Below are 21553 nucleotides of genomic sequence, written 5' to 3' on the forward strand. Positions count from 1 at the left end.
AAAGAACCTCTCTCCACATTCTCAGTTCTGAGAGATAAGTGTGTGTGAAAGCCGTCCTTCAACGAGCTTGTTGGGAACACAAAGTTTCTTTTCTGTTGCAAACTCCAATTCATACAAATATATGGGGAGGTACTAGCTCCAAATCGGTTTTACAGTGAAAAATGCAGGAACTTCAAACCGGCACTAGGAAACAGACTGAGAAACCAGAGTAAATGTTTCTCCTGCAACCCGTTCCCTTTGTGCTAGATAAACGAACGTCTCTCCACATGCTCAATTCTGAGAGATAAGTGTGTGTGAAAGCCGTCCTTCACCAACTTGTTGGGAACACAAAGTTTATTTTCACTTGCAATCTCCTCTCCATACATATATATGGGTATGTACTAGCTCCAACTCGGTTTTACAGTGAAAACTGCAGGAACTTCAAACCGGCACTAGGAAACTGACTGAGAATACAGAGTAAAGTTTCACCTGCAAACCGTTCCCTTTGTGCTTGATGAATGAACGTCTCTAAACATGATCAGTTCTGAGAGATAAGTGTGTGTGAAAGCCGCCCTTCACCTAGCTTGTTGGGAAAAGAAAGTTTCTTTTCAGATGAAAACTCCACTCCATACATATATATGGGGAGGTACTAGCTCCAACTCGGTTTTACAGGAAAACTGAAGGAACTTCTAACCGGCACTAGGAAACAGACTGAGAAACCAGAGTAAAAGTTTTTCCTGCAACCCGTTCCCTTTGTGCTAGATGAACGAAAGTCTCTCCACATGCACAATTCTGAGAGATAAGTGTGTGTGAAAGCCGTCCTTCACCTAGCTTGTTGGGAACACAAAGTTTCTTTTCAGTTGCAAACTCCACTCCATACATATATATGGGGAGGTACTAGCTCCAACTCGATTTTACAGTTAAAAATGCAGGAAATTCAAACCGTCACTAGGAAACAGACTGAGAAACCAGAGTAAAAGTTACTCCTGCAACCCGTTCCATTTGTGCTAGATGAACGAACGTCTCTCCACATGCTCAGTTTTGAAAGATAAGTGTGTGTGAAAGCCGTCCTTCACCTAGCTTGTTGGGAACACAAAGTTTCTTTTCTGTTGCAAACTCCAATCCATACAAATATATGGGGAGGTACTAGCTCCATCTCGATTTTACAGTTAAAAATGCAGGAAATTCAAACCGTCACTAGGAAACAGAGTGAGAAACTAGAGTAAAAGTTACTCCTGCAACCCGTTCCCTTTTTGCTAGATGAACGAACGTCTCTCCACATGCTCAGTTCTGAGAGATAATTGTGTGTGAAAGCCGTCCTTCAATTAGGTTGTTGTGAACACCAAGTTTCTTTTCAGTTGCAAACTCCAATCCATACATATATATGGGGAGGAACAAGCTCCAACTCGGTTTTACAGTGAAAACTGCAGGAACTTCAAACCGGCACTAGGAAACAGACTGAGAAACCAGAATAAATGTTTCTCCTGCAACCCGTTCCCTTTGTGCTAGATGAACGAACGTCTCTCCACATGCTCAGTTCTGAGAGATAATTGTGTGTGAAAGCCGTCCTTCACCTAGCTTCTTGGGAACAAAGTTTCTTTTCAGTTGCAAACTCCACTCCATATATATATATGGGGAGGTACTATCTCCAACTCGTTTTTACAGTGAAAACTGCAGGAACTTCAAACCAGCACTAGGAAACAGACTGAGAAACCAGATTAAAAGTTTCCCCTGCAACCCGTTCCCTTTGTGCTAGATGAAAGAACGTCTCTCCACATGCTCAGTTCTGAGAGATTAGTGTGTGTGAAAGTCGTCCTTCACTTAGCTTGTTGTGAACACAAAGTTTCTTTTCAGTTGCAAACTCCAATCCATACATATATATGGGGAGGTACTAGCTCCAACTCGGTTTTACAGTGAAAACTACATTAACTTCAAACCGGCACTAGGAAACAGACTGAGAAACCAGATTAAAGTTTCTCCTGTAAACCGTTCACTTTCTGCTAGATGAATGAACGTCTCTCCACATGCTCAGTTCTGAGAGATTAGTGTGTGTGAAAGTCGTCCTTCACTTAGCTTGTTGGGAACACAAAGTATCTTTTCACTTGCAAACTCCACTCCATATATATATATGGGGAGGTACTAGCTCCAACTGGGGTTTACTATGAAAACTGAAGGAAATTCAAACCGGCACTAGGAAACAAACTGAGAAAATAGAGTAAAAGATTCTCCTGCAACCCGTTCGCTTTGTGCTACATGAACGAACGTCTCTCCACATGCTCAGTTCTGAGAGATAAGTGTGTGTGAAAGCCGTCCTTCACCTAGCTTGTTGGGAACACAAAGTTTCTTTTCAGTTGTAAACCCCACTCCATACAGAAATATGTGTAGGTAATAGCTCGAACTCTGTTTTACAGTGAAAACTGCAGGAATTTCAAACCGGCACTAGGAAACAAACTGAGAAACCTGAGTAAAATTTCACCTGCAACCCGTTCCCTTTGTGCTAGATGAACGAACGTCTCTCCACATGCTCAGTTTTGAGAGAAAAGTGTGTGTGAAAGCCGCCCTTCACCTAGCTTGTTGGGAAAAGAAAGTTTCTTTTCAGATGAAAACTCCACTCCATACATATATATGGGGAGGTACTAGCTCCAACTCGGTTTTACAGTGAAAACTGAAGGAACTTCTAACCGGCACTAGGAAACGGACTGAGAAACCAGAGTAAAAGTTTTTCCTGCAACCCGTTCCCTTTGTGCTAGATGAACGAAAGTCTCTCCACATGCACAATTCTGAGAGATAAGTGTGTGTGAAAGCCGTCCTTCACCTAGCTTGTTGGGAACACAAAGTTTCTTTTCAGTTGCAAACTCCACTCCATACATATATATGGGGATGTACAAGCTCCAACTCGATTTTACAGTGAAACTTGCAGGAACTTCAAACCGGCAGTAGGAAACAGACTGAGAAACCCGAGAAAATGTTTCTCCTGCAACCCGTTCCCTTTGTGCTAGATGAACGAACGTCTCTCCACATGCTCATTTCTGAGAGATAAGTGTGTGTGAAAGCCGTCCTTCAAATAGCTTGTTGTGAACACAAAGTTTATTTTCACTTGCCAACACCTCTCCATACATATATATGGGGAGGTACTAGCTGCAACTCGATTTTACAGTGAAAACTGCAGGAAAATCTAACCGGCACTAGGAAACAGACTGAGAAACCAGAGTAAAAGTTTCTCCTGCAAACAGTTCCCTTTGTGCTAGATGAACGAAAGTCTTCCCACATGCTCAGTTCTGAGAGATAAGTGTGTGTGAAAGCCGTCCTTCACCTAGCTTGTTGGGAACACAAAGTTTCTTTTCAGTTGCAAACTCCACTCCATATATATTTATGGGGAGGTACTAGCTCCAAATCGGTTTTCCAGTGAAAACTGCAGGAACTTCAAACCGGCACTAGGAAACAGACTGAGAAACCAGAGAAAAAGTTTCTCCTGCAACCCGTTCCCTTTGTGCTAGATGAACGAATGTCTCTCCACATGCTCAGTTCTGAGAGATAAGTGTGAGTGAAAGCCGTCCTTCAACGAGCTTGTTGGGAACACAAAGTTTCTTTTCTGTTGCAAACTCCAATCCATACAAATATATGGGGAGGTACTAGCTCCAACTCTGTTTTACAGTGAAAACTGCAGGAACTTCAAACCGGCACTATGAAACAGACTGAGAAACCAGAGTAAAAGTTTCTACTGCAACCCGTTCCCTTTGTGCTAGATAAATGAACGTCTCTCCACATGCTCAGTTCTGAGAGATAATTGTGTGTGAAAGCCGTCCTTCAATTAACTTGTTGTGAACACCAAGTTTCTTTTCAGTTGCAAACTCCAATCCATACATATATATGGGGAGGAACAAGCTCCAACTCGGTTTTACAGTGAAAACTGCAGGAACTTCAAACCGGCACTAGGAAACAGACTGAGAAACCAGAATAAATGTTTCTCCTGCAACCCGTTCCCTTTGTGCTAGATGAACGAACGTCTCTCCACATGCTCAGTTCTGAGAGATAATTGTGTGTGAAAGCAGTCCTTCACCTAGCTTCTTGGGAACAAAGGTTCTTTTCAGTTGCAAACTCCACTCCATATATATATATGGGGAGGTACTAGCTCCAACTCGTTTTTACAGTGAAAACTGCAGGAACTTCAAACCGGCACTAGGAAACAGACTGAGAAACCAGAGTAAAAGTTTCTCCTTCAACCCGTTCCCTTTGTGCTAGATGAACGAACGTCTCTCCATATGCTCAGTTCTGAGGGAAAAGTGTGTGTGAAAGCCGTCCTTCACCTAAATTGTTGGGAACACAAAGTTTCTTTTCAGTTGAAAAATCCACTCCATACATATATATGGGGAGGTACTAGCTCCAACTCGGTTTTACAGTGAAAACTGCAGGAACTTCAAAAGGGCACCTGGAAACAGACTGAGAAACCAGAGTAAAAGTTTCTCCTGCAACCCGTTCCCTTTGTGCTAGATGAACGAACGTCTCTCCACATGCTGAGTTCTGAGATATAAGTGTGTGTGAAAGCCGTCCTTCACCTAGCTTGTTGGGAACACAAAGTTTCTTTTCAGTTGCAAACACCACTCCATACATATACTTGGGGAGGTACTAGCTCCAAATCGGTTTTACAGTGAATAATGCAGGAACTTCAAACCGGCACTAGGAAACAGACTGAGAAACCAGATTAAAAGTTTCCTCTGCAACCCGTTCCCTTTGTGCTAGATGAAAGAACGTCTCTCCACATGCTCAGTTCTGAGAGATTAGTGTGTGTGAAAGTCGTCCTTCACTTAGCTTGTTGTGAACACATAGTTTCTTTTCAGTTGCAAACTCCAATCCATACATATATATGGGGAGGTACTAGCTCCAACTCGGTTTTACAGTGAAAACTACAGGAACTTCAAACCGGCACTAGGAAACAGACTGAGAAACCAGATTAAAAGTTTCTACTGTAACCAGTTCACTTTCTGCTAGATGAACGAACGTCTCTCCACATGCTCAGTTCTGAGAGATTAGTGTGTGTGAAAGTCGTCCTTCACTTAGCTTGTTGGGAACACAAAGTTTCTTTTCACTTGCAAACTCCACTCCATATATATATATGGGGAGGTACTAGCTCCAACTCGGGTTTACTATGAAAACTGAAGGAAATTCAAACCGGCACTAGAAAACAGACTAGAGGAAATAGAGTAAAAGATTCTCCTGCAACCCGTTCGCTTTGTGCTAGATGAACGAACGTCTCTCCACATGCTCAGTTCTGAGAGATAAGTGTGTGTGAAAGCCGCCCTTCACCTAGCTTGTTGGGAACACAAAGTTTCTTTTCAGTTGTAAACCCCACTCCATACATTAATATGGGTAGGTAATAGCTCCAACTCTGTTTTACAGTGAAAACTGCAGGAATTTCAAACCGGCACTAGGAAACAAACTGAGAAACCTGAGTAAAAGTTTCACCTGCAACCTGTTCCCTTTGTGCTAGATGAAAGAACGTCTCTCCACATGCTCAGTTTTGAGAGATAAGTGTGTGTGAATGCCGTCCTTCACCTAGCTTGTTGGGAACACAAAGTTTCAATTCAGTTGCGAAATCCACTCCATACATATATATGGGGAGGTACTAGCTCCAACTCAGTTTTACAGTGAAAACTGCAGGAACTTCAAACCGGCACTAGGAAACAGACTGAGAAACCAGAGTAAATGTTTCTACTGCAACCCGTTCCCGGTGTGCTAGATTAATGAACGTCTCTCCACATGCTCAGTTTTGAGATATAAGTGGGTGTGAAAGCCGTTCTTCACCTAGCTTGTTGGGAACACAAAGTTTCTTTCCAGTTGCAAACTCCACTTCATAAATATATAAGGGGAGGTATGAGCTCCAACTCGGTTTTAGAGTGAAAACTGCAGGAACTTCAAACCGGCACTAGGAAACAGAGTGAAAAACCAGAGTAAAAGTTTCTCCTGCATCCCGTTCCATTTGTGCTAGATGAACGAACGTCTCTCCACATGCTCAGTTCTGAGAGATAAGTGTGTGTGAAAGCCGTCCTTCACCAACTTGTTGGGAACACAAAGTTTATTTTCACTTGCAAACTCCTCTCCATACATATATATGAGGAGGTACTAGCTCCAACTCGGTTTTACAGTGAAAACTGCAGGAACTTCAAACCGGCACTAGGAAACTGACTGAGAATACAGAGTAAAGTTTCACCTGCAAACCGTTCCATTTGTGCTTGATGAACGAACGTCTCTAAACATGCTCAGTTCTGAGAGATAAGTGTGTGTGAAAGCCGCCCTTCACCTAGCTTGTTGGGAAAAGAAAGTTTCTTTTCAGATGAAAACTCCACTCCATACATATATATGGGGAGGTACTAGCTCCAACTCGGTTTTCCAGTGAAAACTGCAGGAACTTCAAACCGGCACTAGGAAACAGCGGGAGAATCCAGAGTAAAAGTTTCTCCTGCAACCCGTTCCCTTTGTGCTAGATGAACGAACGTCTCTCCACATGCTCAGTCTGAGATATAAGTGTGTGTGAAAGCCGTCCTTCACCTACCTTGTTTGAACACAAAGTTTCTTTTCAGTTACAAACTCCACTCCATACATATATATGGGGAGGTACTAGCTCCAACTCAGTTTTACAGTGAAAACTGCAGGAACTTCAAACCGGCACTAGGAAACAGACTGAGAAACCAGAGAAAAAGTTTCTCCTGCAACCCGTTCCCTTTGTGCTAGATGAACGAATGTCTCTCCACATGCTCAGTTCTGAGAGATAAGTGTGAGTGAAAGCCGTACTTCAACGAGCTTGTTGGGAACACAAAGTTTCTTTTCTGTTGCAAACTCCAATCCATACAAATATATGGGGAGGTACTAGCTCCAACTCGATTTTACAGTGAAAACTGCAGGAACTTCAAACCGGCACTAGGAAACAGACTGAGAAACCAGAGTAAAAGTTTCTACTGCAACCCGTTCCCTTTGTGCTAGATAAATGAACGTCTCTCCACATGCTCAGTTCTGAGAGATAAGTGGGTGTGAAAGCCATTCTTCACCTAGCTTGTTGGGAACACAAAGTTTCTTTCCAGTTGCAAACTCCACTTCATAAATATATAAGGGGAGGTATGAGCTCCAACTCGGTTTTACAGTGAAAACTGCAGGAACTTCAAACCGGCACTAGGAAGCAGACTGAGAAACCAGAGTAAAAGTTTCTCCTGCATCCCGTTCCATTTGTGCTAGATGAACGAACGTCTCTCCACATGCTCAGTTCTGAGAGATATGTGTGTGTGAAAGCCGTCCTTCACCAACTTGTTGGGAACACAAAGTTTATTTTCACTTGCAAACTCCTCTCCACACATATATATGAGGAGGTACTAGCTCCAACTCGGTTTTACAGTGAAAACTGCAGGAACTTCAAACCGGCACTAGGAAACTGACTGAGAATACAGAGTAAAGTTTCACCTGCAAACCGTTCCCTTTGTGCTTGATGAACGAACGTCTCTAAACATGCTCAGTTCTGAGAGATAAGTGTGTGTGAAAGCCGCCCTTCACCTAGCTTGTTGGGAAAAGAAAGTTACTTTTCAGATGAAAACTCCACTCCATACATATATATGGGGATGTACTAGCTCCAACTCGGTTTTACAGTGAAAACTGAAGGAACTTCTAACCGGCACTAGGAAACAGACTGAGAAACCAGAGTAAAAGTTTTTCCTGCAACCCGTTCCCTTTGTGCTAGATGAACGAAAGTCTCTCCACATGCACAATTCTGAGAGATAAGTGTGTGTGAAAGCCGTCCTTCACCTAGCTTGTTGGGAACACAAAGTTTCTTTTCAGTTGCAAACTCCATTCCATACATATATATGGGGATGTACTAGCTCCAACTCGATTTTACAGTGAAACCTGCAGGAACTTCAAACCGGCAGTAGGAAACAGACTGAGAAACCCGAGAAAATGTTTCTCCTGCAACCCGTTCCCTTTGTGCTAGATGAACGAACGTCTCTCCACATGCTCAGTTCTGAGAGATAAGTGTGTGTGAAAGCCGTCCTTCAAATAGCTTGTTGTGAACACAAAGTTTATTTTCACTTGCCAACTCCTCTCCATACATATATATGGGGAGGTACTAGCTCCAACTCGGTTTTACAGTGAAAACTGCAGGAAATTCTAACCGGCACTAGGAAACAGACTGAGAAACCAGAGTAAAAGTTTCTCCTTCAACCCGTTCCCTTTGTGCTAGATGAACGAACGTCTCTCCATATGCTCAGTTCTGAGGGATAAGTGTGTGTGAAAGCCGTCCTTCACCTAAATTGTTGGGAACACAAAGTTTCTTTTCAGTTGAAAAATCCACTCCATACATATATATGGGGAGGTACTAGCTCCAACTCGGTTTTACAGTGAAAACTGCAGGAACTTCAAAAGGGCACCTGGAAACAGACTGAGAAACCAGTGTAAAAGTTTCTCCTGCAACCAGTTCCCTTTGTGCTAGATGAACGAACGCCTCTCCACATGCTCAGTTCTGAGAGATAAGTGTGTGTGAAAGCCGTCCTTCACCTAGCTTGTTGGGAACACAAAGTTTCTTTACAGTTGCAAACTCCACTGCATAAATATATATGGGGAGGTACTAGCTCCAACACTGTTTTACAGTGAAAACTGCAGGAACTTCAAATCGGCAATAGGAAACAGACTGAGAAACCAGAGTAAAAGTTTCTCCTGCAACCCGTTCCCTTTGTGCTAGATGAAAGAACGTCTCTCCACATGCTCAGATCTGAGAGTTAAGTGTGTTAAAAAGCCGTACTTCACCTAGATTGTTGGGAACACAATGTTTCTTTTCAGTTGCAAACTCCACACCATACATATATATGGGGAGGTACAAGTTCCAACTCGGTTTTACAGTGAAAACTGCAGGAACTTCAAACCGGCAATAGGAAACAGACTGAGAAACCAGAGTAAAAGTTTCTCCTGCAACCCGTTCCCTTTGTGCTAGATGAACGAACGTCTCTCCACATGCTGAGTTCTGAGAGATAAGTGTGTGTGAAAGCCGTCCTTCACCTAGCTTGTTGGGAACACAAAGTTTCTTTTCAGTTGCAAACACCACTCCATACATATACTTGGGGAGGTACTAGCTCCAAATCGGTTTTACAGTGAATAATGCAGGAACTTCAAACCGGCACTAGGAAACAGACTGAGAAACCAGATTAAAAGTTTCCTCTGCAACCAGTTCCCTTTGTGCTAGATGAAAGAACGTCTCTCCACATGCTCAGTTCTGAGAGATTAGTGTGTGTGAAAGACGTCCTTCACTTAGCTTGTTGTGAACACATAGTTTCTTTTCAGTTGCAAACTCCAATCCATACATATATATGGGGAGGTACTAGCTCCAACTCGGTTTTACAGTGAAAACTACAGGAACTTCAAACCGGCACTAGGAAACAGACTGAGAAACCAGATTAAAAGTTTCTCCTTTAACCAGTTCACTTTCTGCTAGATGAACGAACGTCTCTCCACATGCTCAGTTCTGAGAGATTAGTGTGTGTGAAAGTCGTCCTTCACTTAGCTTGTTGGGAACACAAAGTTTCTTTTCACTTGCAAACTCCACTCCATATATATATATGGGGAGGTACTAGCTCCAACTCGGGTTTACTATGAAAACTGAAGGAAATTCAAACCGGCACTAGGAAACAGACTAGAGGAAATAGAGTAAAAGATTCTCCTGCAACCCGTTCGCTTTGTGCTAGATGAACGAACGTCTCTCCACATGCTCATTTCTGAGAGATAAGTGTGTGTGAAAGCCGCCCTTCACCTAGCTTGTTGGGAACACAAAGTTTCTTTTCAGTTGTAAACCCCACTCCATACATTAATATGGGTAGGTAATAGCTCCAACTCTGTTTTACAGTGAAAACTGCAGGAATTTCAAACCGGCACTAGGAAACAAACTGAGAAACCTGAGTAAAAGTTTCACCTGCAACCTGTTCCCTTTGTGCTAGATGAAAGAACGTCTCTCCACATGCTCAGTTTTGAGAGATAAGTGTGTGTGAATGCCGTCCTTCACCTAGCTTGTTGGGAACACAAAGTTTCAATTCAGTTGCGAAATCCACTCCATACATATATATGGGGAGGTACTAGCTCCAACTCAGTTTTACAGTGAAAACTGCAGGAACTTCAAACCGGCACTAGGAAACAGACTGAGAAACCAGACTAAATGTTTCTACTGCAACCCGTTCCCTTTGTGCTAGATAAATGAACGTCTCTCCACATGCTCAGTTTTGAGATATAAGTGGGTGTGAAAGCCGTTCTTCACCTAGCTTGTTGGGAACACAAAGTTTCTTTCCAGTTGCAAACTCCACTTCATAAATATATAAGGGGAGGTATGAGCTCCAACTCGGTTTTAGAGTGAAAACTGCAGGAACTTCAAACCGGCACTAGGAAACAGAGTGAAAAACCAGAGTAAAAGTTTCTCCTGCATCCCGTTCCATTTGTGCTAGATGAACGAACGTCTCTCCACATGCTCAGTTCTGAGAGATAAGTGTGTGTGAAAGCCGTCCTTCACCAACTTGTTGGGAACACAAAGTTTATTTTCACTTGCAAACTCCTCTCCATACATATATATGAGGAGGTACTAGCTCCAACTCGGTTTTACAGTGAAAACTGCAGGAACTTCAAACCGGCACTAGGAAACTGACTGAGAATACAGAGTAAAGTTTCACCTGCAAACCGTTCCATTTGTGCTTGATGAACGAACGTCTCTAAACATGCTCAGTTCTGAGAGATAAGTGTGTGTGAAAGCCGCCCTTCACCTAGCTTGTTGGGAAAAGAAAGTTTCTTTTCAGATGAAAACTCCACTCCATACATATATATGGGGAAGTACTAGCTCCAACTCGGTTTTACAGTGAAAACTGCAGGAACTTCTAACCGGCACTAGGAAACAGACTGAGAAACCAGAGTAAAAGTTTTTCCTGCAACCCGTTCCCTTTGTGCTAGATGAACGAAAGTCTCTCCACATGCACAATTCTGAGAGATAAGTGTGTGTGAAAGCCGTCCTTCACCTAGCTTGTTGGGAACACAAAGTTTCTTTTCAGTTGCAAACTCCACTCCATACATATATATGGGGATGTACTATCTCCAACTCGATTTTACAGTGAAACCTGCAGGAACTTCAAACCGGCAGTAGGAAACAGACTGAGAAACCCGAGAAAATGTTTCTCCTGCAACCTGTTCCCTTTGTGCTAGATGAACGAACGTCTCTCCACATGCTCAGTTCTGAGAGATAAGTGTGTGTGAAAGCCGTCCTTCAAATAGCTTGTTGTGAACACAAAGTTTATTTTCACTTGCCAACTCCTCTCCATACATACATATGGGGAGGTACTAGCTCCAACTCGGTTTTACAGTGAAAACTGCAGGAAATTCTAACCGGCACTAGGAAACAGACTGAGAAACCAGAGAAAAAGTTTCTCCTGCAACCCGTTCCCTTTGTGCTAGATGAACGAATGTCTCTCCACATGCTCAGTTCTGAGAGAAAAGTGTGAGTGAAAGCCGTACTTCAACGAGCTTGTTGGGAACACAAAGTTTCTTTTCTGTTGCAAACTCCAATCCATACAAATATATGGGGAGGTACTAGCTCCAACTCGATTTTACAGTGAAAACTGCAGGAACTTCAAACCGGCACTAGGAAACAGACTGAGAAACCAGAGTAAAAGTTTCTACTGCAACCCGTTCCCTTTGTGCTAGATAAATGAACGTCTCTCCACATGCTCAGTTCTGAGAGATAAGTGGGTGTGAAAGCCGTTCTTCACCTAGCTTGTTGGGAACACAAAGTTTCTTTCCAGTTGCAAACTCCACTTCATAAATATATAAGGGGAGGTATGAGCTCCAACTCGGTTTTAGAGTGAAAACTGCAGGAACTTCAAACCGGCCCTAGGAAACAGAGTGAAAAACCATAGTAAATGTTTCTCCTGCATCCCGTTCCATTTGTGCTAGATGAACGAACGTCTCTCCACATGCTCAGTTCTGAGAGATAAGTGTGTGTGAAAGCCGTCCTTCACCTAGTTGTTGGGACCACAAAGTTTCTTTTCTGTTGCAAACTAGACTCCATACATATATATGGGGAGTTACCAGCTCCAACTCGGTTTTACAGTGAAAAATGCAGGAACTTCAAACCGGCACTAGGAAACAGACTGAGATACCAGAGTAAAAGTTTCTCCTGCAACCCGTTCCCTTTGTGCTAGATGAACGAACGTCTCTCCACATGCTCAGCTCTGAGAGATAAGTGTGTGTGAAAGCCGTACTTCAACTAACTTGTTGGGAACATAAAGTTTCTTTTCACTTGCAAACTCCACTCCATACATATATATGGGGAGGTACTAGCTCCAACTCGGTTTTACAGAGAAAACTGCAGGATCTTCAAACCGGCAGTAGGAAACAGACTGAGAAACCAGAGTAAAAGTTTTTCCTGCAACCCGTTCCCTTTGTGCTAGATGAACGAACGTCTCTCCACTTGCTCAGTTCTGAGAGATATGTGTGTGTGAAAGCCGTCCTTCACCTAGCTTGTTGGGAACACAAAGTTTCTTTTCAGTTGTGAACTCCACTCCATACATATATATGGGGAGTTACAAGCTCCAAATCGGTTTTACAGAGAAAACTGCAGGAACTTCAAACCGGAACTAGGAAACAGACTGAGAAACTAGAATAAAAGTTTCACCTGCAACCCGTTCCATTTGTGCTAGATGAACGAACGTCTCTCCACATGCTCAGTTCTGAGAGATAAGTGTGTGTGAAAGCCGTCCTTCAACTAGCTTGTTGGGAACATAAAGTTTCTTTTCACTTGTAAATTCCACTCCATATATATATATGGGGAGGTACTAGCTCCAACTCGGTTTTACAGTGAAAACTGCAGGAACTTCAAACCGGCACTATGAAACAGACTGAGAAACCAGTGTAAAAATTTCTCCTGCAACCAGTTCCCTTTGTGCTAGATGAACGAAAGTCTCTCCACATGCTCAGTTCTGAGAGATAAGTGTGTGTGAAAGCCGTCCTTCACCTAGCTTGTTGGGAACAAAAAGTTTCTTTTCAGTTGCAAACTCCACTCCATATATATATATGGGGAGGTACTAGCTATAAATCTCTTTTACAGTGAAAACTGCAGGAACTTCAAACCGGCACTAGGAAACAGACTGAGAAACCAGAGTAAAAATTTCTCCTGCAACCCTTTCCCTTTGTGCTAGATGAATGAACAACTCTCCACATGCTCAGTTCTGAGAGATAAGTGTGTGTGAAAGCCGTCCTTCACCTAGCTCGTTGGGAACACAAATTTTCTTTTCATTTGCAAACTCCACTGCATAGATATATATGGTGAGGTACTAGCTCCAACTCGGTTTTACAGTGAAAACTGCAGGAACTTCAAACCGGCACTAGGAAACAGACTGAGAAACCAGAGTAAAAGTTTCCGCTGCAACCCGTTCCCTTTGTGCTAGATGAACGAAAGTCTCTCCACATGCTCAGTTCTGAGAAATAAGTGTGTGTGAAAGCCGACCTTCACCTAGCTTGTTGGGAACACAAAGTTTCTTTTCAGTTGCAAACTCCACTCCATACATATATATGGGGAGGTACTAGCTCCAACTCGGTTTTACAGTGAAAACTGCAGGAACTTCATACCGGCACTAGGAAACAGACTGAGAAACCAGAGTAAAAGTTTCTCCTGCAACCCGTTCAATTTGTGCTAGATGAACGAACGTCTCTCTTCATGCTCAGTTCAGAGAGATAAGTGTGTGTGAAAGCCGTTCTTCAACTAGCTTGTTGGGAACACAAAGTTTCTTTTCACTTGCAAACTCCACTCCATATATATATATGGGGAGGTACTAGCTATAAATCTGTTTTACAGTGAAAACTGCAGGAACTTCAAACCGGCACTAGGAAACAGACTGAGAAACCAGAGAAAAAATTTCTCCTGCAAACCTTTCCCTTTGTGCTAGATGAACGAACGTCTCTCCACATGCTCAGTTCTGAGAGATAAGTGTGTATGAAAGCCGTCCTTCACCTAGCTTGTTGGGAACACAAATTTTCTTTTCATTTGCAAACTCCACTCCATAGATATATATGGGGAAGTACTAGCTCCAACTCGGTTTTACAGTGAAAACTGCAGGAACTTCAAACCGGCACTAGGAAACAGACTGAGAAACCAGAGTAAAAGTTTCCCCTGCAACCCGTTCCCTTTGTGCTAGATGAACGAAAGTCTCTCCACATGCTCAGTTCTGAGAAATAAGTGTGTGTGAAAGCCGAACTTCACCTAGCTTGTTGGGAACACAAAGTTTGTTTTCAGTTGCAAACTCCACTCCATACATATATATGGGTAGGTACTATCTCCAACTCGGTTTTACAGTGAAAACGGCAGGAAATTCAAACCGGCTCTAGGAAACAGACTGAGAAACCAGAGTAAAAGTTTCTCCTGAAACCCGTTCCCTTTGTGCTAATTGAACGAAAGTTTCTCCACATGCTCAGTTCTGAGATATAAGTGTGTGTGAAAGCCGTCCTTCACCTAGCTTGTTGGGAACACAAAGTTTCTTTTCAGTTGCAAACTCCACTCCATAAATATATATGGGGAGGTACTAGCTTCAAATCTGTTTTACAGTGAAAACAGCAGGAATATCAAACCGGCAGTAGGAAACAGACTGAGAAACCAGATTAAAAGTTTCTCCTGCAACCCGTTCCCTTTGTGCTAGATGAACGAAAGACTCTCCACATGCTCAGTTCTGAGAGATAAGTGTGTGTGAAAGCCGTCCTTCACCTAGCTTGTTGGGAACATAAAGTTTCTTTTCAGTTGCAAACTCCACTCCATACATATATATGGGGAGGTACTAGCTCCAACTCGGTTTTACAGTGAAAACTGCAGGAACTTCAAACCGGCAATAGGAAACAGACTGAGAATCCAGAGTAAAAGTTTTTCCTGCAACCCGTTCCCTTTGTGCTAGATGAACGAACGTCTCTCCACATGCTCAGTTCTGAGAGATAAGTGTGTGTGAAAGCCGTCCTTCACCTAGCTTGTTGGGAACACAAAGTTTCTTTTCTGTTGCAAACTCCAATCCATACAAATATATGGGGAGGTACTAGCTCCATCTCGATTTTACAGTTAAAAATGCAGGAAATTCAAACCGTCACTAGGAAACAGAGTGAGAAACTAGAGTAAAAGTTACTCCTGCAACCCGTTCCCTTTTTGCTAGATGAACGAACGTCTCTCCACATGCTCAGTTCTGAGAGATAATTGTGTGTGAAAGCCGTCCTTCAATTAGGTTGTTGTGAACACCAGGTTTCTTTTCAGTTGCAAACTCCAATCCATACATATATAAGGGGAGGAACAAGCTCCAACTCGGTTTTACAGTGAAAACTGCAGGAACTTCAAACCGGCAGTAGGAAACAGACTGAGAAACCAGAATAAATGTTTCTCCTGCAACCCGTTCCCTTTGTGCTAGATGAACGAACGTCTCTCCACATGCTCAGTTCTGAGAGATAATTGTGTGTGAAAGCCGTCCTTCACCTAGCTTCTTGGGAACAAAGTTTCTTTTCAGTTGCAAACTCCACTCCATATATATATATGGGGAGGTACTATCTCCAACTCGTTTTTACAGTGAAAACTGCAGGAACTTCAAACCAGCACTAGGAAACAGACTGAGAAACCAGAGTAAAAGTTTCTCCTTCAACTCTTTCCCTTTGTGCTAGATGAACGAACGTCTCTCCATATGCTCAGTTCTGAGGGATAAGTGTGTGTGAAAGCCGTACTTCACCTAAATTGTTGGGAACACAAAGTTTCTTTTCAGTTGAAAAATCCACTCCATACATATATATGGGGAGGTACTAGCTCCAACTCGGTTTTACAGTGAAAACTGCAGGAACTTCAAACCGGCAATAGGAAACAGACTGAGAACCAGAGTAAAAGTTTCTCCTGCAACCCGTTCCCTTTGTGCTAGATGAACGAACGTCTCTCCACATGCTGAGTTCTGAGAGATAAGTGTGTGTGAAAGCCGTCCTTCACCTAGCTTGTTGGGAACACAAAGTTTCTTTTCAGTTGCAAACTCCACTCCATACATATACTTGGGGAGGTACTAGCTCCAAATCGGTTTTACAGTGAATAATGCAGGAACTTCAAACCGGCACTAGGAAACAGACTGAGAAACCAGATTAAAGTTTCTCCTGTAACCCGTTCGCTTTGTGCTACATGAACGAACGTCTCTCCACATGCTCAGTTCTGAGAGATAAGTGTGTGTCAAAGCCGTCCTTCACCTAGCTTGTTGGGAACACAAAGTTTCTTTTCAGTTGTAAACCCCACTCCATACAGAAATATGGGTAGGTAATAGCTCCAACTCTGTTTTACAGTGAAAACTGCAGGAATTTCAAACCGGCACTAGGAAACAAACTGAGAAACCTGAGTAAAAGTTTCACCTGCAACCCGTTCCCTTTGTGCTAGATGAATGAACAACTCTCCACATGCTCAGTTCTGAGAGATAAGTGTGTGTGAAAGCCGTCCTTCACCTAGCTTGTTGGGAACACAAATTTTCTTTTCATTTGCAAACTCCACTGCATAGATATATATGGTGAGGTACTAGCTCCAACTCGGTTTTACAGTGAAAACTGCAGGAACCTCAAACCGGCACTAGGAAACAGACTGAGAAACCAGAGTAAAAGTTTCCGCTGCAACCCGTTCCCTTTGTGCTAGATGAACGAAAGTCCCTCCACATGCTCAGTTCTGAGAAATAAGTGTGTGTGAAAGCCGACCTTCACCTAGCTTGTTGGGAACACAAAGTTTCTTTTCAGTTGCAAACTCCACTCCATACATATATATGGGGAGGTACTAGCTCCAACTCGGTTTTACAGTGAAAACTGCAGGAACTTCATACCGGCACTAGGAAACAGACTGAGAAACCAGAGTAAAAGTTTCTCCTGCAACCCGTTCAATTTGTGCTAGATGAACGAACGTCTCTCTTCATGCTCAGTTCAGAGAGATAAGTGTGTGTGAAAGCCGTTCTTCAACTAGCTTGTTGGGAACACAAAGTTTCTTTTCACTTGCAAACTCCACTCCATATATATATATGGGGAGGTACTAGCTATAAATCTGTTTTACAGTGAAAACTGCAGGAACTTCAAACCGGCACTAGGAAACAGACTGAGAAACCAGAGTAAAAATTTCTCCTGCAAACCTTTCCCTTTGTGCTAGATGAACGAACGTCTCTCCACATGCTCAGTTCTGAGAGATAAGTGTGTATGAAAGCCGTCCTTCACCTAGCTTGTTGGGAACACAAATTTTCTTTTCATTTGCAAACTCCACTCCATAGATATATATGGGGAAGTACTAGCTCCAACTCGGTTTTACAGTGAAAACTGCAGGAACTTCAAACCGGCACTAGGAAAGAGACTGAGAAACCAGAGTAAAAGTTTCCCCTGCAACCCGTTCCCTTTGTGCTAGATGAACGAAAGTCTCTCCACATGCTCAGTTCTGAGAAATAAGTGTGTGTGAAAGCCGAACTTCACCTAGCTTGTTGGGAACACAAAGTTTGTTTTCAGTTGCAAACTCCACTCCATACATATATATGGGTAGGTACTATCTCCAACTCGGTTTTACAGTGAAAACGGCAGGAAATTCAAACCGGCTCTAGGAAACAGACTGAGAAACCAGAGTAAAAGTTTCTCCTGAAACCCGTTCCCTTTGTGCTAATTGAACGAAAGTTTCTCCACATGCTCAGTTCTGAGATATAAGTGTGTGTGAAAGCCGTCCTTCACCTAGCTTGTTGGGAACACAAAGTTTCTTTTCAGTTGCAAACTCCACTCCATAAATATATATGGGGAGGTACTAGCTTCAAATCTGTTTTACAGTGAAAACAGCAGGAATATCAAACCGGCAGTAGGAAACAGACTGAGAAACCAGATTAAAAGTTTCTCCTGCAACCCGTTCCCTTTGTGCTAGATGAACGAAAGACTCTCCACATGCTCAGTTCTGAGAGATAAGTGTGTGTGAAAGCCTTCCTTCACCTAGCTTGTTGGGAACATAAAGTTTCTTTTCAGTTGCAAACTCCACTCCATACATATATATGGGGAGGTACTAGCTCCAACTCGGTTTTACAGTGAAAACTGCAGGAACTTCAAACCGGCAATAGGAAACAGACTGAGAATCCAGAGTAAAAGTTTTTCCTGCAACCCGTTCCCTTTGTGCTAGATGAACGAACGTCTCTCCACATGCTCAGTTCTGAGAGATAAGTGTGTGTGAAAGCCGTCCTTCACCTAGCTTGTTGGGAACACAAAGTTTCTTTTCTGTTGCAAACTCCAATCCATACAAATATATGGGGAGGTACTAGCTCCATCTCGATTTTACAGTTAAAAATGCAGGAAATTCAAACCGTCACTAGGAAACAGAGTGAGAAACTAGAGTAAAAGTTACTCCTGCAACCCGTTCCCTTTTTGCTAGATGAACGAACGTCTCTCCACATGCTCAGTTCTGAGAGATAATTGTGTGTGAAAGCCGTCCTTCAATTAGGTTGTTGTGAACACCAAGTTTCTTTTCAGTTGCAAACTCCAATCCATACATATATATGGGGAGGAACAAGCTCCAACTCGGTTTTACAGTGAAAACTGCAGGAACTTCAAACCGGCACTAGGAAACAGACTGAGAAACCAGAATAAATGTTTCTCCTGCAACCCGTTCCCTTTGTGCTAGATGAACGAACGTCTCTCCACATGCTCAGTTCTGAGAGATAATTGTGTGTGAAAGCCGTCCTTCACCTAGCTTCTTGGGAACAAAGTTTCTTTTCAGTTGCAATCTCCACTCCATATATATATATGGGGAGGTACTATCTCCAACTCGTTTTTACAGTGAAAACTGCAGGAACTTCAAACCAGCACTAGGAAACAGACTGAGAAACCAGAGTAAAAGTTTCTCCTTCAACTCTTTCCCTTTGTGCTAGATGAACGAACGTCTCTCCATATGCTCAGTTCTGAGGGATAAGTGTGTGTGAAAGCCGTCCTTCACCTAAATTGTTGGGAACACAAAGTTTCTTTTCAGTTGAAAAATCCACTCCATACATATATATGGGGAGGTACTAGCTCCAACTCGGTTTTACAGTGAAAACTGCAGGAACTTCAAACCGGCAATAGGAAACAGACTGAGAACCAGAGTAAAAGTTTCTCCTGCAACCCGTTCCCTTTGTGCTAGATGAACGAACGTCTCTCCACATGCTGAGTTCTGAGAGATAAGTGTGTGTGAAAGCCGTCCTTCACCTAGCTTGTTGGGAACACAAAGTTTCTTTTCAGTTGCAAACTCCACTCCATACATATACTTGGGGAGGTACTAGCTCCAAATCGGTTTTACAGTGAATAATGCAGGAACTTCAAACCGGCACTAGGAAACAGACTGAGAAACCAGATTAAAGTTTCTCCTGTAACCCGTTCGCTTTGTGCTACATGAACGAACGTCTCTCCACATGCTCAGTTCTGAGAGATAAGTGTGTGTCAAAGCCGTCCTTCACCTAGCTTGTTGGGAACACAAAGTTTCTTTTCAGTTGTAAACCCCACTCCATACAGAAATATGGGTAGGTAATAGCTCCAACTCTGTTTTACAGTGAAAACTGAAGGAACTTCAAACCGGCAGTAGGAAACAGACTGAGAAACCCGAGAAAATGTTTCTCCTGCAATCCGTTCCCTTTGTGCTAGATGAACGAACGTCTCTCCACATGCTCAGTTCTGAGAGATAAGTGTGTGTGAAAGCCGTCCTTCAAATAGCTTGTTGTGAACACAAAGTTTATTTTCACTTGCCAACTCCTCTCCATACATATATATGGGGAGGTACTAGCTCCAACTCGGTTTTACAGTGAAAACTGCAGGAAATTCTAACCGGCACTAGGAAACAGACTGAGAAACCAGAGTAAAAGTTTCTCCTGCAAACAGTTCCCTTTGTGCTAGATGAACGAAAGTCTTCCCACATGCTCAGTTCTGAGAGATAAGTGTGTGTGAAAGCCGTCCTTCAACGAGCTTGTTGGGAACACAAAGTTTCTTTTCTGTTGCAAACTCCAATCCATACAAATATATGGGGAGGTACTAGCTCCAACTCGGTTTTACAGTGAAAACTGCAGGAACTTCAAACCGGCACTAGGAAACAGACTGAGAAACCAGAGTAAAAGTTTCTACTGCAAGCCGTTCCCTTTGTGCTAGATAAATGAACGTCTCTCCACATGCTCAGTTTTGAGAGATAAGTGGGTGTGAAAGCCGTTCTTCACCTAGCTTGTTGGGAACACAAAGTTTCTTTCCAGTTGCAAACTCCACTTCATAAATATATAAGGGGAGGTATGAGCTCCAACTCGGTTTTAGAGTGAAAACTGCAGGAACTTCAAACCGGCACTAGGAAACAGAGTGAGAAACCAGAGTAAAAGTTTCTCCTGCATCCCATTCCATTTGTGCTAGATGAACGAACGTCTCTCCACATGCTCAGTTCTGAGAGATAAGTGTGTGTGAAAGCCGGCCTTCACCAACTTGTTGGGAACACAAAGTTTATTTTCACTTGCAAACTCCTCTCCATACATATATATGAGGAGGTACTAGCTCCAACTCGGTTTTACAGTGAAAACTGCAGGAACTTCAAACCGGCACTAGGAAACTGACTGAGAATACAGAGCAAAGTTTCACCTGCAAACCGTTCCATTTGTGCTTGATGAACGAACGTCTCTAAACATGCTCAGTTCTGAGAGATAAGTGTGTGTGAAAGCCGCCCTTCACCTAGCTTGTTGGGAAAAGAAAGTTTCTTTTCAGATGAAAACTCCACTCCATACATATATATGGGGAGGTACTAGCTCCAACTCGGTTTTACAGTGAAAACTGCAGGAACTTCTAACCGGCACTAGGAAACAGACTGAGAAACCAGAGTAAAAGTTTTTCCTGCAACCCTTTCCCTTTGTGCTAAATGAACGAAAGTCTCTCCACATGCACAATTCTGAGAAATAAGTGTGTGTGAAAGCCGTCCTTCACCTAGCTTGTTGGGAACACAAAGTTTCTTTTCAGTTGCAAACTCCACTCCATACATATATATGGGGATGTACTATCTCCAACTCGATTTTACAGTGAAACCTGCAGGAACTTCAAACCGGCAGTAGGAAACAGACTGAGAAACCCGAGAAAATGTTTCTCCTGCAACCCGTTCCCTTTGTGCTAGATGAACGAACGTCTCTCCACATGCTCAGTTCTGAGAGATAAGTGTGTGTGAAAGCCGTCCTTCAAATAGCTTGTTGTGAACACAAAGTTTATTTTCACTTGCCAACTCCTCTCCATACATATATATGGGGAGGTACTAGCTCCAACTCGGTTTTACAGAGAAAACTGCAGGAAATTCTAACCGGCACTAGGAAACAGACTGAGAAACCAGAGTAAAAGTTTCTCCTGCAACCAGTTCCCTTTGTGCTAGATGAACGAAAGTCTTCCCACATGCTCAGTTCTGAGAGATAAGTGTGTGTGAAAGCCGACCTTCACCTAGCTTGTTGGGAATACAAAGTTTCTTTTCAGTTGCAAACTGCACTCCATACATATTTATGGGGAGGTTCTAGCTCCAAATCGGTTTTCCAGTGAAAACTGC

The sequence above is a fragment of the Camelus dromedarius genome, unplaced genomic scaffold (assembly GCF_036321535.1).
Source record: "Camelus dromedarius isolate mCamDro1 unplaced genomic scaffold, mCamDro1.pat HAP1_SCAFFOLD_36, whole genome shotgun sequence".
In the NCBI taxonomy this organism is placed as follows: domain Eukaryota; kingdom Metazoa; phylum Chordata; class Mammalia; order Artiodactyla; family Camelidae; genus Camelus; species Camelus dromedarius.